The sequence below is a fragment of the Gossypium hirsutum genome, chromosome D10 (genome assembly GCF_007990345.1).
Source record: "Gossypium hirsutum isolate 1008001.06 chromosome D10, Gossypium_hirsutum_v2.1, whole genome shotgun sequence".
Taxonomy (NCBI): Eukaryota; Viridiplantae; Streptophyta; class Magnoliopsida; order Malvales; family Malvaceae; genus Gossypium; species Gossypium hirsutum.
In genome coordinates, this window is record NC_053446.1 from 1,859,876 (window position 1) to 1,873,322 (window position 13,447).

General features: G+C 28.2%; 1 pseudogene; it reads left to right on the top strand.

Annotated features, from left to right (window-relative positions):
- Positions 1–6,434: 6,434 nt before the first annotated feature.
- LOC121222290 (calmodulin-binding protein 60 D-like) lies at positions 6,435–12,957 on the top strand (annotated as a pseudogene).
- Positions 12,958–13,447: the final 490 nt, after the last annotated feature.

A 13,447-nucleotide genomic window follows, 5' to 3' on the forward strand; every position in this document is an offset into this window, starting at 1 on the left:
ACATTATTGATGGAGTAAATGATGATATATGGCAAAAAAAAATTATTTAATTACAATTTTGTTGATATATCATTATGTGATTCACTAGTAATATATAAAATTATATATAATCAATGCACCAAAATATTAGGTTGAAAAAAATTATGATTTAACCTTTTTACTCAAAAATGGCAAGTCCCATCAGTTTTTTTGGGGCATTTCAAAGATGAATTAGAGAAGCCCACATTAAACCCTATAAAGTCCAAACTTAAAGCCCGTGTTTGTTGTTTTTAATGGTAAATTACATTGAACTATTCGAAAGCTTTCATTTAAGTCACTGAATTATTCGAAAGCTTTTATTTAAGTAATTGAGTTGTTAAGTTTTTTTTCTTTAAAGTCCGACTAATGAGTTTCAAGCGACGATTCGATGATCGATACAGTGGATTAATACTCATCGATGAGTAGAAGAACGTACCTTAGATTAAAGTTGATAAGAAGATTAATGTCGAAATTAGAGAAGTAATGCATTTGAATTTTGGTTTGTAGATTTGTGAAGTTTAAAATTGTTTCATGAAAAAAAAATAATTGTTGAAGAAAAGTGGAAGTAGAACTTTCAATATTGGTATAGGCGGTATGAATAGAGAATGTCATACAACAGTGATTTTAATAGCATAGTGACTTAAATGAAAAATTTAGAATAATTTAATGACAATTTTGTAACTTTTTAAAATTGAATGATCAAAACATAAACTTACTAATAGTTTACCTTTATTATTTTTATTGCAGTTGTTAGAATTCATACCAACCATAGAAAGTGGGTGAGGAAGCAATATTTTATTTATAATAATTATTTAATCAATTTAAAATGCTTATATATTGAAAACGATAAAATATTTTATTTTTAAGTTATGATTATTTATAGCGACACATATTTAAGATAAAAAGGGAAACATTAGTTTTAATCCAAACCGATTTATCATAAAAATTAAATAATTCAAACTCGAAATAATAAGACTCAAACTCGAATGTACTCTAATAAATAATACAAAATGAGGTAAAAGTATCATAAAAGCTCTTGTACTAGGAATTAAATTGCACTATGCTACTTTTAATAATAAAAAAAAGGGAAAACTAATCTCTGTGTGTTGGATAAAAGAGTAATTTGGTCATTTCTGCTAGAAATTTGTCTATTTCTACTATTGAATATTAGTATGGTTGATGAAATAACCTGACAGTTATAAATGGAATGTCATGTGGACCTCATACTAACCTATAAACAAAAAAAATAGATGAAAAATTTTACAAAATGACCAATTTGCTCTTTGAGCTAATATACAATAATTAATTTGTCCATTTTTTTAGTAAAGGAGGTCAACTACAACCTAACTTTTAATACAAATGTCTCCATTGTACTTTTACTCCTAGAATGACTTAGATTAAAATGATCAAAACTCAAAATAATCCAAACCCATAATAACCTGACTCGGAAAAACTAAAACATTAATTTTGAATTACTAAAACCTTAAAAAATATCAAACTATAAACCTAAAATTAACTCGAACCAGAACCAAAACTCCCACTTCCACTGTAATTGCTGTTTCCAATTCAAATAAATTCCTAAAACCGAACCAAACTTTTTATAAACTCGAAATTTGATATGAATAAAGATTTAAAAATTGAAAATCATTTAAAATTTCCGTATATTTTGGCATACATAAGACATATGGCACTCAACCTTACTAGTAATGGAAAAAGGACAGACAGGTTTCTATGGTTTAAAAACTCTCTCATTTGTCTTACGTACTCTCATATAATTGAAATAATTTCAGGAATCTGATCCTGTTTGTCTCATTGAGAAAAATGAGGACCAAATAGAAAACAAATCAAACTTTCGTTGAATCTTTGAAAAATAATCATATGATTTAAGAAAATATAGTTTTCATGATTTCCCATATAACTTGCCTTGAGTTTAGGCCTTAGGGGCAGACGAAAGGGGAAAAAGCCGTGAGAAGAGGGAGGGGAAGTTGAAAAGAACAGAAAATGTTAATTTTAATTTTAATAATAATAATAATAAATTGCCATTTGTCTCAAATTCATTTGTCCAGAGTACTGTGTAGTTTTTTTTAACGACATTACATTTTGGGGTTCACAATTGTTCTACAGAAACTCTACTAAAATATTAAAAAAAAATAGAGACGTATGACTGCTAATTAGTTTTAGAGTAAATTATACTAAAAGTTATTAAACTATTAGTAAGTTTATGTTTTGGTCACTTAACTTTAAAAGGTTATAAAATAGTTATTGAATTTTTCAAAAGTTTTCGTTTCAAGTCATTGAGCTGTTAAAATTATTGTTGTATGGCCTTCTCAATTCGCACCGCATGCACTTTCTTCTATAGTTAAGTTTTTTCATGAAACAGATTTAAACATCACGAATCCACGAATCAAAATTCAGGCAATTTCTTCTTTGATCTCCAATACTGACCGTCAAATCAGTTTGGAAAATGGACTATTCGTCAAACCATCGGTTGGAACTCACTAGCCGAACTTTAAAAAAATAAAACTTAACAACCTAGTGACTTGAATTAAAACTTTTGAATAGTTTAATGACCATTTTTAACTTTTTAAAGTTGAGTGACCAAAATGTAAATTTACTAATAGCTTAGTGATCTTGCGTGCATTTTACTCATGATTTTATTAGTATAGGTACATCAATGTTAGCTTGCATTCAAGAACTCTCATATTTAATTTGAATCCAAACCTATTTGATAAAAAGTAAGAATTCTGACCCGACCAACTTAAACTCGAATTGTTCTATACTCGAAATTGACTTAAATTCGAAGTGATCTAAATCTAAAATAACCCAATACAAACTCAAAGTAACTCGAAAAAACAACACAATATATTTTAAACTAAAGTGATCAAAATAAAAAGCAATTTGAACACATAATGATCTGGTTAGAAAAAAAAAAAAACTTAAGCATCATAACTTACTTGAATAGGAAAGGACAATAAAGTACTCAAATATTTAATTGAATCAAAATTAAACTTGTCACTTTCATCACTAGTCCTCAATTATGTACTTTTGGCGTACAAGAAAAAAAGAAGATAGAATTTTATGTTCGTTGAATCTTTGAAAATAATAATCATATGATTTAAGAAAATATAATTTGCATAGGTTCCACTATTGCTTGCTACGATCATGAAAAAAATTCTTGAAGCTTCATAGAAAGCTATTTCAGCCCTGACCGGGGGCTTACATTGAATCATAAATTTTGGTAGGTTAAAAACAAATCATTTTATCATTTAAGGGGCAAAGCTACTACATACCCTATAGATTACAAGTTAACTAAATATCAGCTCAATTGCGAAATAAATGGAAAAATTGCACCAAACATCACCAAACTATGACCCTCATTCTAAACTAGTCCCTAAACTTTAAATAATTCTAATTACATCCCCAAATTATCGAGGTTATGTCAATTAGGTCATTTCGTTGCTAAAACCATTAATTTAACTGTTAAATGACATGCTAGATCTTATATGACATGATTTAAAATGAAAATTTTAAGGAAAAAAAATGAATATTTTGAAAATATTAATTTTGAGGTTTCTGAAACTTTTACAGAAGCTTTATCGTTCTTTCTTTCCCTTTTTTTAGTTTTTACTTTTAAAAGTTATGCAGTAACATTCTATTTTTCTTTAAAATTCTCATTTTAAATTTAGCTACAGTAAATTTGACATGTCATTTAATGATTTTAATAACGGAAATACATAATTGATATAACATCAATAATTTAAGACTATCCCGTGTAATTAACTATTGTTTTAAAAAGTTAATGATAGAATTTTGTGGTTCAAAAACTCTCATACTAATGATATTTTTGTCTCATTGAGAAAATTGTGGACAAAATTAATAACAAGACAAACTTTCGTTGAATCTTTGAAAAGTAATCATATGATTTAAGAAAATATGGAATGAATGGTTTTTCCACTCTTGCTTGCTACTGCAGTAAAAACTTGTTAGTTGGTATTACAAATAAATTCGATCTCAATTTAATTAAAAAAATAAAAGATAAATTATTTTTACGAAATTATACTACTAATAGAATGTTTTTATTTTATATTTTTATATAAAAATCAATAAAAAAAATCTACACATAATAAAATTTGAATCTAAACACAATAATACTTAAATATTTAATTTTATCATTCCAACCAAAACTTCAGTTATTTTTCACCTAAATTTTTAATAAATTATTTTTTACATAAATTTTTTCATCTACACCATGATGTGGTATAATCTAATATTAATTTAAAACTCTTGATTAAGTTTGATTTCATGAATTAATCAAATACTAACATGATATTTTGTTATTATTATAATAATATGCAAACTAGAAAATTATTTGAAACATTACGAGTAGGGTTTTAGACTCCGAAAACCAAGTCCGAAGATGACACTTATCTCATTTATAACGCAATAAAAAATAAAAGAAAATCAAGTATAAAAATATGTATATGATAATATTTGAAGTTTACGTGTAAAATTAAAATATTTTAAATATTAATTTAAAAACTCATATTTTATTTGATAACCATTTTATATAGTGTGGAATAAAAATTTTCACAACATCTAACATTTTTTTTATTTTACTAATATAGTATAAGAATATCCTAAATTCGTTTATAATATATAAATTATAAATAAATTAAAGGGATTTTCAATGCATTCTTTTTATGAAACCTGTCCCAATACACAAATAGTGCCCTTTTTTTTTAAGATAGTTTCTATATTATTCAAATTTTAAAATTAAATTTTTACATGTTTGGTTATTTTAATTTTTTTGTCATTGTTAATCTAAATATTTTATTCTAATTAAAATGCTTACGTACACAAGTAAAAAATACACAATTTTTTTTCTTTTTTGAGATTATATAATAATGGTTTCAATGTTGGTCCCTATATTATTCTCAAATTTAAAATTTAATATTAGTACTTTAATTTTTGACATAATTTGGTACCTCAAATTTTTTAATACCATTAGTTAATTTAAATATTTTATTTAGATTAAAATATTGACATGATTTTTTAAGAATTATCAACACTGATACAATTACCTGTTAAATTCAAGTTCATTACAATTTCAATTTTTTTTTGGTTACATAGTTAACAGGTGTTTTTTTTAAACTTTTAATATGTTACATTAGTGAATTTAATGAAACAAATTTAATGGTATCAACAACTAGAGCTTAAATTTTTACATCCAAATATGAAAATAAAAGCATTGGAATTAAATTGAAAATGTACAAAGAGTATGACGACTTATAACATATTTTGACTTTTAAATTTTTACTCTATAATTTAGTCTAAAAATTTAATTGATTCAACACCAAGTGTGGTGGTCATATACTAGTTTTCTCAACATTTATCTGATAAAAGTATCATGAAGGCCCCTTTACTAATGGTCAAATTGTATTTTGGTCCCTCTACTAAAATATAAGAAAATTAATTTTTTAACAATACAAAGGGATGAATTTTTTAACAGAAAAAACCAATTTATTTTTTGATCTAACCTACAGAGATTAATTTATACATTTTTAATAGAAAGACCAAAATATAATCTAACTCTTACTGTAAATGTCACTTTTATCCTTTTTAACCACCCATATGTTTAACGTGTGTAATTTCTAGTGGATACAGAAAAAAGAAAGAAATCGACAAAGGGGGTACTGGTGCTAGTAGTATGTTGCAGTGTACTGTTTTTAAGGATAATATTTTTTTTAAAAGATTCCTTAATCGAACGGCTCTGATTTGATCAGAGGAATGGGATCATGCGGCCCCAAAATTTAAAGAATCAGGAAATATTATTCAATTTATGTATTCAGCATTTAATTAAAAAAAATTATAAAATACTCACTAAATTATTTTAAAATTTTTGTTAAGTCATTAGAATATTTAAATTGTTATTGTGTGGTATTCTCTATTCGCACCTCTTGTACGGTAGAGGTGAATCTAAGTAGTGGCCTTCTAAAAATTAAATATTATAAATTAGTATAATGGTAAATTTGTATTTTGGTCTCAAAAAATTTATAATTTAAAATTGCCCCCCTAAAATGATCGAAATCTCTTGTTCCTTTTCTCATTCACAGTTTATTTTTTTTTCATAAAAAATTTTTGAACATCACGAATCTATAAACCAAAATCCAAACAACATTTTTCTCCGATTTCTGATACTAACTATCAAAATGACTTAAATCACAAGTATGTTGTTTCACTTATTGATGGTACTAATTCACTGTGTCAATGGTGGAATTGTAGCTTAGTTACGTGTATTTAACCAAAATAAAATCAAAACAGTTCCAAACAAGCAAATACAAAGAAGGAAAATTCGTAAGCTTTACCACGAAGCTTCTTTCCCCACAAAATTCCAATTCTCAATAAATTTCATTGACCCTTTTTCTTTTGTTTCCGTTACATTTTCCTTTCGAAAATAAATTGAAAAAAAAGAACAAATAGAGATATTTGTTTCTCCTTCGTGTTGGATAAATAATTACGAATTTCCCTTTTGAAGAGTAGTACTGTTTTTCTTCTTTTTTTTTCCTTTTACCCTTTTGGGAGTTTGGGTTTTGTTCTTTTCCGAAGGAATGTGAAGTTCAAAGTACGAAATGGAAGAAGGATTTTGATTTCAGTTTTTTAGTGCTTCTTTTTTTCTCGGCAACCAAACAGGCTGAAGTTATTTGAAAAATGTAAAAGAGGTACGCGAAGAGGTCCAAAAAATATGGCTAGAGAGAAGAGATGTTTGGATTCCACGAGCTCTGGAGATGAAGGTCCCGCTATGAAAAAACCAGCTCTTGCCAGGTATACATACATACATACATACACACGATGAAATGGGACAAAGGCAAAAAAAACTCAACTGGTATAGTTGTTATTGAAATAATTTGAAGATTGCAGGTTGGAATGTGTTTTAGTATCGGGTTTTGAGAGATTATTTAGGCTTTGAATTTGATGTATAATATTGATTGGAGAATTTGATTTTTGTGTTAACATATGCAGTGTGATTGTTGAAGCTTTAAAGGTGGATAGTTTGCAGAAACTGTGTTCATCATTGGAGCCTATTCTTCGTAAAGTTGTAAGATTTCTGGGTTTTTATTTGGTTAAAATATGTTATAGGTCTTTGTACTTTTTTAAGATTTGAAATTTAGTCCTTTTAATTTTATTTTCAGGAATTTAGTTTCATTATTTTTAATATTTCAAAATCTAAGTCCAACAGTTAACACTGTTAAATTTGTTGCCGTGACATTTTGGAATTAAAAATTTACTCACTTGATAGCAACGCAACTAAAAAAAAACGTTCTAGTAAACCCGAATTTAACAAAATAATTTCAATAGTGTTAACAATTAAAACTAAATTCTTAAAAATAAAAGTATAAGGACTAAATTTCAAAATTTTAAACAACATATTCTAACTTTTTGAAGCTCTCATTACTTAATTATTGATCATCTTATTTGTGACCATATGAAAATAACAGGTCAGTGAAGAAGTGGAACGTGCTTTAGCAAAACTAGGCCATCCCAAGCTTAATAATGCTAAGTATGAATTTTTTTTCCCTTGCTTAAAAATCTTGTTTTCTTTTTTACTTTTTAGTCCTTATACTTTTACTTTTAAGAATTTAGTGTTTTTACTTTTCAAATTTTAAAATCTAGGTCCAATTGTTTACAAAATTAATTTTTTTGTTAAATTTGTTGATGTCGCATTTTGAAATAATAAAAAAACTCACTTGATAACTATATAATTAAAAGAATAATCTAAATTTTGAAATCTAAAAAATAGAACTAAATCCCTAAAAATAAGAAAACTAATTCCAAATTTATATAAAGTAAAAGGACTTATGGCATATTTTAACCCATTATTGTCTCTGTTATAGATACCTGGATACGTTGTCCTTTCTTACAGTCATTTTCATGCAATTGTCAAAGTTATGCTATTTGCACTTTATTTTTTTTCCATTTTTAAAAGGTATTGTGAAAAAAATTGCTTTTAAAAGATTGATTTAATATTTAAGTACTCAATATTGTTGTAAAAAAGTGTTTCAGGAAATAAAATTTTTATGTTAAATATTTCAATAAAAATATAAAAAATAATTTATTATAACTCATTATTAATATTTTAATATATGAAATATGAATTTTATTTTTTTTAACAATTAATATTAATTACTTAAAGATTTTAATTTAAATATATAAATTATATTTTAAATATTAAAACATAACTGCTACAAATTTAAATATATAATGTTATTTATTTAAAATAAACCTTAATAGAAAATAATTGTGTATCCGATATAAATATTATATAAAATATATTAACTCATAAATAAAAGTTAAAAACACCATTTGATTTAAAAAATACTTTTCTCGAATTTAAAATGTTACTAAAATTTTAAAATTGACTTGAAATACATAATTGACAACAAAATTATTTAAACTTGATCGATTAATTAATTAGGATTTGATCGAGTTATCAATCCAAAGAAGGGTATTAAACTTGGCAAAAAACCAATTAAATCAGATTTTTAATATTTTTTTATAAATTTTATAATAATTTATTTAATCGAACTGATTGAACCGAGTAACTGATGATTTAACTAGTTAAAACTTAGAGTTGGATTGTGAAAATCGGCACTGCCCATCGGTGTTATGCTTGTGATAACATTTCTGTCTGATGGATTCCTGATGCTGTCCATTCATGCAATCATGGATTTTGGAGAGAGTTAAACTTTAGTTTTAGTCTCTCCATTATCTTGATTTATATACGATTTGATTTTTATATTTGAAATTGATATAATTCGACCCTTTATTTTTTTAATATCCTTACTTAATCAAAATAATTAACATCGCTACTTATTTCGATTAAATTGCTAATTTGGATTCTTCTTAAAAGCACTCATTCCATCTCAGCATATTGGCATAATTGTGTGTGTGTGTTGGAAAGGAGTATTTTTAAGAAAAATAGTTAATAATGTTAATTTTCTAGACGGGATAAATTTTAAAATTATATATGAATTTTGATTTAATATGCAATTTGATACATGAATTTTGATTTGGTGCAATTATACACATAAAGTTTTTATTGTGGTTCAAATTTATACATAAAACTTTAATTTTGATTCAATCATACATATTTAAAGAAATAAATATATCAATTATTTTTATATTGTATAAATATAAGTATTTATATATACAATATATAAACATAAAATAATGCCATATCGATAAATGTATATAATCATATACAAAATTACACATTAAACCAAAATTCAAATATAATTTTGAAATTTACCTCTTTTCTGGACTAATTAATAACATTGCAAAAGTAGATGAACAAATTATGCTAAAATATAGGAAGTGAATCCTCAATTCAAGTATAATAAAAGGACCAAAACCACAATTTAACAATTGGAAAGTGTTTTTTTTTTTTCTTTTTTTATAACATTGCAACCTGCATGCAGGTCTTCATCTTCTTCCCCTAAACGGATAAAAGGGCAAGATGGAAGAAACTTGCAACTAAAATTTAAGTCAAAGCTTTCCCTCCCTCTCTTTACCGGAGGTAAAGTGGAAGGGGAGCAAGGTGCTGCTATCCACGTCTCATTGATTGATGCAAACACCGGTCATGTCGTCACAGGTAGCCCAGAGTCGTGGGCCACACTAGATGTGGTCGTGCTTGAGGGAGATTTCAATAATGAAGATGGTGATAATTGGACTCAAGAAGAATTCGACAGCCATGTTGTCAAGGAGCGTGAAGGGAAAAGGCCACTTCTAACGGGCGATTTGCAGGTTATTATGTTAGATATGGACTAAAATTCTAATTATCGATATAATTTTATTGTTCGAAGATTAATAAGTAAATTTTTTTGTCATGTCAAGCCGAACCAATTTAGATAAAGTCTATTCAAATTATTTTAAGTTTGAATTATTTTGAGGTTACTTACAAAATCCGAACAGGTGGTACTAAAAGAAGGTGTGGGAACATTAGGGGAACTTACATTTACAGACAACTCAAGTTGGATAAGAAGCAGGAAATTCAGATTAGGCCTAAAAGTTGCTTCTTATTCTTGTGAAGGCATCCGTATTCGAGAAGCGAAAACAGAAGCCTTCACGGTTAAAGATCATCGAGGAGAATGTGAGTTCTTAACTTACTTGATACCCAAAATAAACTCGGAAAAACGAGGGTGAATGAAATCATCATTGCTTCTTTTCCTTGAACAGTATACAAAAAACATTATCCACCTGCATTAAATGATGAAGTGTGGAGATTGGAGAAGATTGGAAAAGATGGGTCGTTTCACAAGAAGCTAAATAAAGCTGGGATCTTCACTGTTGAAGATTTTCTAATACTTGTGGTTAGGGACTCACAAAGGCTGAGAAATGTAAGAATTTTTTTTTATCTCAGCATGAAATCTTTTAAGTCACCATTTCTCTCTTCAACTATACCCAACTTTCAATTTTGTTAATTTCTTTTTCTACATTACTACTTTAACTATCTTTTTTCACCTCATTTATTCTTAAAAATTACTTGCAAACCGTGTTATATTTTTAGAACGAAAACGTTAACTTCAAGTATCAAAGTGAGACAAAAAAAAAGGTATCAAAGTGGCAAAATAGATATAATTTGTAGACTAAATCGTGACATAAACCAAATCGAAATTATTTTGTTCTTGGCTTATGCGTAAAATTTACCCTTAAGTTGTACATTTTTTTTTATTTTGGTAAATTTTTTTTGTTAAAAATGGTATCTAAACTATCAATTTTATTATAGATTGCACACATATGGGGTAAAGAGATAAATTTGATAATTTAAGTATCACTTTTAAAAAACAAAATTAAGCATCAATTTTAATTAAAAAATAAATACAAAAAAGGATACAGTTTAGGGGCCAATTTGGTTACTAATCCTTTGTTCTTCTATGATTTTCTAATTGGTATTTTTGATGCATTTGTTGATAGATTCTTGGAAGTGGAATGTCTAATAAGATGTGGGATGTGTTGGTGGAACATGCTAGGACTTGTGTTCCAAGTGGGAAAGTTTATGTTTATTACCCTGATAATTGGAGGATTTTGGGCATTGTATTTAACAGCATCCATGAGTTCAGTGGCCTAATATCCAATGGACAATATTGTGCAGCCGGTTCTCTTTCGGACAATCACAAGGTAAAACAACACGCACTAATCACGATCTAATCTACTCCAACTTGAAGTTGATTCAATTCTGATGGACCTCAACTAAAAATAACTCGAACTTAAATGAATCCAAATCTGTAATGACTTGGACGATCTAAACTCAAAACTAAAATAACCCAAAAACTTAAAAATCCGTATTGCCCTGGTCATAGATTAATCCAACCCGAAACCAATCCGATTCCTTGCCTTAATATAATTACATTTAAAGAAAAAAAAAAGCTTGAGAAAACTTGTGATGGGTATGTTTTCTTTTTGCAGGTTTATGTGGATGGCTTGGTAAAGAAGGCATATGAAAATTGGATGCATGTTATAGAGTATGATGCTAAGTCTTCACCAGTGAGTAACGAAGACGATAATACAGGTTGTTCAAAAGCAAATGTTCCAATGGATCTACAAGCTTATCCAAGCCATCACCAGGTTCTACCTAGCCTGTTAGTTCCAGAGCAGCCTCCCATGGATTCTGGTCTGAATGTTGGAGGTATACTACTCTTGTCTGAACATGAACTTGAATTTTATGGTCTAAGTGTGATTTTAGTCCTTTTATTGTGCTAATTTTGAGATTTTACCCCTCTACATGACATGAGCTTTTTTTTTTCTTCTTTATTATGGTTATTCAGTCAACTGAGTTCAACCGATATTAAATTTGCATGCCAATCGAATGGTTAAATTTGTTTTTTCTTAAATTACACATCATCACTTTAACCGCGACTAATGGTATCAATTTGAACCATCAAATTATGATAAATTGAAGTAGAGAGATTATATTTTAAATTTTATTAGTGGAGGGACTAAAACATAATTAGACCGAATTTTTATATAAAAGATTTGCACATATGCATCATGCATGCTTCTTGTTGACTGTGTTTATTTATCTGTTAATCTGTTTCGATTATGAAGATCCCATGGCTGCCAGTCAACTGCCGGTGCAATCACAAAATGTACGTCTCAATGCTCAGACGACTCAGTTAAACGGTGCTTTATTCACTGAGTTAAACGATAACGAGCTAACTCATCATTGTCCATCTCATTCATCCTCCAAGCCAGGTTTCCATGGCGTTGCCGCGTCTAACATTCCTCCGTTCAAGGCGGAAGCCGACGATTTCTTGTCGGAGGAAGAGATCAGAATGAGAAGCAACGAGGTGCTGGAGAACGAAGACATGCAGCACCTGCTTCGTGTCATTAACATGGGAAGCCATGGCCATGGTGCATCCAATCCTTGTTCATCGACATACATGCCCACCGCGCCCTCTTTGAACTGTGGTTTCAACAAGGAAGAAGCTTTGAGTTCGTCGGGGAAAGCCGTGGTGGGGTGGCTGAAGCGGCGCTTAGATGGGGCGTTTTCACTAGGAAGAAGGTGGCTGAAAGGCTGGCACGCCTTGTTGAGTTGGATGAATATTCATAGGCAAAACTTATGGATATGGTGTTGGAATGATTCATACAACTCGAGTACTCAAGTTAGAACTAGTTCGGGATAAGTTTACGAAGTATCGTTTTTTCTAAAACACAATTGATATATCTTGAGTGAGAGTATTGTCTTTCAATTATATTGAAAAGCAATATATGAAGAAATAATGATAGTCGCAGAGAAATAATGCTTTGTCCATAAAAAAATCTCGTATTTATATTTAATGGAATTTCAACCCATGCCCTATAGCTTACAGGGCATTGTTCAGCTAAGTATAGTGAGTGAGACACACCCACTATGTGAATCCACTTCTGTCACCTCTTCATCTCTTCTTTTCAAGCACTTTCACTTTTGGCAAAGTTAGGAGATAAAAACTTCACCAGGAACAAAATTAAACGTGTTGAAAAGTATATCAACTTTAAATAAATTACACTTCACAGATCTTTTTTAAAGAAATCAAATATTATTCAATAAAATCTACAATAACAATTTTAGGTAAACGAAAAATAAAAAATTTAATTTCGATTTAATCCTAAAACCAGTAACTACAACTCTTTAAAGTCAAATTTAAATTATTGACATATGAAACTGAGCAAAATTAAAATTTGCCTTAATCTAAAATGGTCCCCTCGTAATAACTTGGAAAAAAAAAACTAAACTTAAAATATTTTCAACTTAAAATTTATCAGAGTCCAAAACTGTCCTAACCTAAAATGAGGAAAAAAAATATTAAAATCCAAATTTCACCTGCCTTAAATTAAACCTGAATCCCTCGATTGACAAATCATTACTATATGTATTCACTGTGGTTTAATTTAC